Genomic DNA, 6,000 nt, shown 5'->3' with positions numbered 1-6,000 from the left:
CATAGCACATTAGACCATGAGCACATAGCACATTAGACCATGAGCACATAGCACATTAGACCATGAGCACATAGCACATTAGACCATGAGCACATAGCACATTAGACCATGAGCACATAGCACATTAGACCATGAGCACATAGCACATTAGACCATGAGCACATAGCACATTAGACCATGAGCACATAGCACATTAGACCATGAGCACATAGCACATTAGACCATGAGCACATAGCACATTAGACCATGAGCACATAGCACATTAAGCCATGAGCACATAGCACATTAGACCATAGCACATTAGACCATGAGCACATTAGACCATGAGCACATAGCACATTAGGCCATGAGCACATAGCACATTAGGCCATGAGCACATAGCACATTAGGCCATGAGCACATAGCACATTAGGCCATGAGCACATAGCACATTAGGCCATGAGCACATAGCACATTAGGCCATGAGCACATAGCACATTAGGCCATGAGCACATAGCACATTAGGCCATGAGCACATAGCACATTAGACCATGAGCACCTAGCCCATTAGACCATGAGCACCTAGCACAATTAGACCTTAGCACCAAACCACATTAGACCTTAGCACCTAACCACATTAGACCTTAGCACCAAACCACATTAGACCTTAGCACCAAACCACATTAGACCTTAGCACCTAACCACATTAGACCTTAGCACCTAACCACATTAGACCTTAGCACCAAACCACATTAGACCTTAGCACCAAACCACATTAGACCTTAGCACCAAACCACATTAGACCTTAGCACCAAACCACGTTAGACCTTAGCACCAAACCACGTTAGACCTTAGCACCAAACCACATTAGACCTTAGCACCAAACCACATTAGACCTTAGCACCAAACCACATTAAACCTTAGCACCAAACCACATTAGACCTTAGCACCAAACCACATTAGACCTTAGCACCAAACCACATTAGACCTTAGCACCTAACCACATTAGCCACTAGCACCTAGCTTCTAGCACCTAACCTCTAGCCTCTAGCACCTAGCTTCTAGCACCTAACCTCTAGCCTCTAGCACCTAGACCTTAGCACCTAGACCTTAGCACCTAGACCTTAGCACCTAGACCTTAGCACCTAGACCTTAGCACCTAGACCTTAGCACCTAGACCTTAGCCTCTAGCACCTAGCCTCTAGCACCTAGCCTCTAGCACCTAGCCTCTAGCACCTAGCCTCTAGCACCTAGCCTCTAGCACCTAGCCTCTAGCACCTAGCCTAACGAACCAAAAATATGACATCACAAAAAACAGAGTATGACATCACAAATGCAAAACATCATCCCAAAAAAGACATCACATCACCCCACATGCTCTTTTAAAATAACTTGGCCAATGCGTTTGTCTATTTGATTTGCTGCAAATCCAAATTATACCTAAGGATGGTGACAAATCTTAATATTATACTTAATAGGACATATTAAAGACTCTTTTGAATAAGTTCATTAACTTAATTGTTAGTTAAATCATTTTAATTATGATTTTGTATAAATACCAGGTATAAACAGAAAATATACTACACAAAATGGGCAGTTTACTTGTTTGAAAAAGAGTGGGAAGTAAGACTTATTTCATTTATTTAAACGGAAAAAGTAAAACTTATTTATTTAATGGGAAAAATGGATATGGTGGAATTCCAAATTTCAAAAATGAATGAATGAAGTCATTTCAATTATGATTTTGGATAAATATTTAGTATGAACATAAACACGACTGCAAAAAATGGCCAGTTTACTTGTTTAAAAAGGACTAGGAAGAAAAGACTTATTTCATTTATTTAAATGGGAAGAAGAATTATTTAGTTTAATATATTTTTGTTCCCAGGCAAAATTGGATTTGCTGCAATTGCAAATTTCGACAAATTACGGTTCCAAATATTGACTTGAGACCTGATGGGACGTATTAATAGCTAATTTGATAGAAGTTGGTCATATGAGCAAGTGGAGTAACATGAGATCTATTCTCAATTACACAGCACACACAACTTTGGATCTTCTGAATGAATGAGTGAGTGGGTGAGTGAATGAATCTTATTTGTTCATTTAAATTATGACTGTATAAGTACTAGGTATAAACACACAAAATGGCCAGTTTACTTGTTTGAAATGGTGTGGGAAGAAGTAATCTATCCAATTTAAGACAAATGTAGTTACCTCTAACATTGTGTTACTTTATCTATTGTTGTCTGTGACTTCCAATGAATAAAAAGGAAGGAAGGACTCACCGGAGACGTCTTCGCCAACATCCAACCGTTGGACTTTTATCCTTCTTACAGTGGAAAACGTACAGCCGACCAACACCGTAGAACCTAAAGGAATGAAAGAAAACTTTAACATTTGGCCTCAAGCAACATTCGCAGATACAACACAATGTGACGTGCGGGCTTGGGGCTCGTTCGGGTTAAAGGTTGAGGGAGGGGCCCTCGTTTTAAACTACTTTTTTCAAAAGGAGTGGGAACAAGCAAGACTTAGTTAATTTATTTAATGGGAACATGTAAGACTATTTTTCTTCCCTGGCAAAATTGGATTTGCTGCTATTGCAAATTTCAAAAAAGTACGGTGCCAAATCTTGACTTGAGATCTGATAGGACGTATTAAACGCTTAGTTACATTGATAGGAGTTGGTAATAAGAGCGAGTGGACTAGCCGTGGTTGAATGGATGAATGAATGTTGAAAGTAATTTAAATTATGACTTTGTTTAAATACTAGGTATTAACAGAACATCTACTGCGCAAAATGGGCAGAGTTTAGTTGTTTGAGAAGGGGTGGCTTATTTAAGACTACGACTTATTTAATCTGTTTGTTCCCAGGCAAAACTGGATGTGATGCAATTCCAAAATTCACCACATGATGGTGCCAAATTTTGACTTGAGCCCTGATAGGACATATTAAACACTGGATTACTACTTTGGATCTTTTCTTATATTACTTTGCAACAACATACTCGGTAAGAGATTAGGCAGTATAATCACATATGTTAACTTAAGAGTGCCCACACTCAATTTACTTATGGTTATGTGTAACATTAATTACTGTTAGGCTTCATTTGAGCAGTCTGATAATGTACCAAATCTTTGAATTGAAGAATTTGTGATTTAACAAATAGCTTATTATGTTCAGGGTAATCAGATTTGTATATAATTGTAATGGCCGTCTTTTGAAAACTATTCTGAATTACAACTTTGGATCTTTTCTCATATTACTTTGCAACAATATACACGGTGACAGATTAGGCAGTATAATCGCATATGTTAACTTGAGAGTGCCCACACTCAATTTACTTATGGTTATGTGTTAAATCAACTACTGTTAAACATGAAATAGGAGGTGTTTAACATAAATGGAGGAAGAAATGGGTACTCACCATTGTGGCGACTGGTCAATGATGCGAGCCTCCAACTGATTTGTATATTCATTCTTCTGACGGTGGAAAACGTACAGCCGACCAACACCGAGGAACCTAAAGGAATGAAAGAAAACTTTAACATTTGGCCTCAAGCAACATTCGCAGATACAACACAATGTGACGTGCGGGGTTAGGGCTCGTTAGGGTTAAAGGTTGAGGGAAGGGCCCTCGTTTTAAACTACTTTTTTCAAAAGGAGTGGAAACAAGCAAGACTTATTTAATTTATTTAATGGGAACATGTAAGACTATTTTTCTTCCCTGGCAAAATTGGATTTGCTGCAATTGCAAATTTCAAAAAAGTACGGTGCCAAATCTTGACTTGAGACCTGATAGGACGTATTAAACGCTTAGTTACATTGATAGGAGTTGAAAATAAGAGCGAGTGGAATAACGGTGGTTTAATGGATGAATGAATGTTGAAAGTAATTTAAATTATGACTTTGTTTAAATACTAGGTATTAACAGAACATCTACTGCGCAAAATGGGCAGAGTTTACTTGTTTGAGAAGGAGTGGCTTATTTAAGACTAAGATTTATTTAATCTGTTTGTTCCCAGGCAAAATTGGACGTGATGCAACTCCAAATTTCACCACATGATGGTGCCAAATTTTGACTTCAGCCCTGATAGAACATATTAAACACTGGATTACTACTTTGGATCTTTTCTTATATTACTTTGCAACAACATACTCGGTAAGAGATTAGGCAGTATAATCACATATGTTAACTAGAGAGTGCCCACACTCAATTTACTTATGGTTATGTGTTACATGAAATACTGTTAGGCATCATTTGAGCAGTCTGACGAAATCTTTGAATAGAATTTGTGATTTAAGAAATTACTTGTTATGTTCAGGGTAATCAGATTTGTATATAATTCTAATGGTCGTCTTTTGAAAACTATTCTGAATTACAACTTTGGATCATTTCTTATATTACTTTGCAACAATATACTCAGTGACAGATTAGGCAGTATAATCACACATGTTAAATTGAGAGTGCCCACACACAATTTACTTATGGTGATGTGTTAAATCAATTACTGTTAGACATAAAATAGGAGGTGTTTAACATAAATGGAGGAAAAAAGGGCTACTCACCATTGTAGCGCCTGGTCAATGATGCGAGCCTCCAACTGATGTGTATATTCATTCTTCTTACAGTGGAAAACATACAGCCAACAAACACCATGTAACCTAAAGGAATGAAATTAAACATTAACATTTACCCTCAAGACATTCAAAGATACAAGGCAACGCGACTACGTTTCAGCTAGGGTTAGTTACACATAGCTATTACACAGTGAACGCTAGCTACATCGACAACTTTAGTCAAACTACACAAAAGTAAATCTCTTTAACCACAATGAGTTGTATTTACCGTGTACGCTCTAGACGGCCCAGTTTCAAGCAGAAAATAAAGATATTTCTGTTGATAATCGTCGTGTTACTATCCGCTGTCTCGCTTACGGCCATTTCGCGCCCACGGATTTGAATCTTGGCGGGATTTTGCCTACTGACGTCATTTCCACGGCACATGACTTCGACGTAATACCCGCTTATCTAAAACGGCAAAGTTAAAAGTAGAGTTAAATATAGTTTTATGTTTTAATCAACGCAATAATTTACAACCGTTGACCAGGGAGAATTTTCGAAATTCGGCGTCTGTGGCTGGCAGCAGACGCCGAGCTCGACGACCCCAACCCCGGCACACTCACTCGCTTTTCGGGGCTACAAAAGTACTTCTTTTTAAAAACAATGAGTTGTATTTACCGTGTACGCTCTAGATGGTCCAGTTGCAAGCAGAAAATAAAGATATTTCTGTTGTTAATCGTCGTGCTTGTATCCGCTGTCTCGCTCGAGACCGTTTCAGCTACGGTTAGCTACTCAGCTACATATTGCTATTGCACACTGAACGCTAGCTACATCGACAACTTTAGTCAAACTACACAAAAGTAAATCTCTTCAAACACAATGAGTTGTATTTACCGTGTACGCTCTAGACGGTCCAGTTGCAAGCAGAAAATAAAAATATTTCTCTTGTTAGTCGTCGTGTTACTATCCACTGTGTCTCGTTCGCTACCATTGTTGAAAGCCCCGCCCACAGATTTGAATTTCCCGCCTACTGACGTCATTTCCGCGGCACATGACTGCGACGTAATACCCGCTTATCTAAAACGGCAAAGTTAAAAGTAGAGTTAAATAAAGTTTTATGTTTTAATCAACGCAATCATTTACAACCGTTGACCAGGGAGAATCGTCGAAATTCGGCGTCTGTGGCTGGCAGCAGACGCCAAGTTCGACGTCGTCTATCATCATCGTCATACACATCCACGCTTGTGACGATCTGTGTTCCCATTGGACAGCAATGACCAGGGCGGCACATAGCACAGGCCCGGAAGTGAAGGTAAACAGTTTTTTTCCCCCTGAAGAACTGGATCGACGAGTGCACCGGCAACTCATTATTATGACTCTTTTGTAAAAAAAAAAAAAAAAAAAAAAAACGGATTGTTCAATGGTTGGCCACCTAACGGGTCATTACCGCCACCTAC

General features: G+C 39.0%; 1 long non-coding RNA gene across 1 annotated transcript; it reads right to left on the bottom strand.

Annotated features, from left to right (window-relative positions):
* Positions 1–859: 859 nt before the first annotated feature.
* On the bottom strand, positions 860–5,890 carry LOC125989803 (uncharacterized). The gene is made up of 4 exons (XR_007488722.2): positions 5,438–5,890; positions 4,550–4,645; positions 3,408–3,503; positions 860–2,351 (listed from the first exon to the last, which is right to left on the bottom strand). It is a non-coding gene; the product is annotated as an uncharacterized lncRNA (long non-coding RNA).
* Positions 5,891–6,000: the final 110 nt, after the last annotated feature.

This window comes from Syngnathus scovelli, chromosome 20 (genome assembly GCF_024217435.2).
Source record: "Syngnathus scovelli strain Florida chromosome 20, RoL_Ssco_1.2, whole genome shotgun sequence".
Taxonomy (NCBI): Eukaryota; Metazoa; Chordata; class Actinopteri; order Syngnathiformes; family Syngnathidae; genus Syngnathus; species Syngnathus scovelli.
The sequence above is the reverse complement of the archived record's forward strand: the minus strand, read 5'-3'. Positions and strand labels throughout refer to the sequence as shown.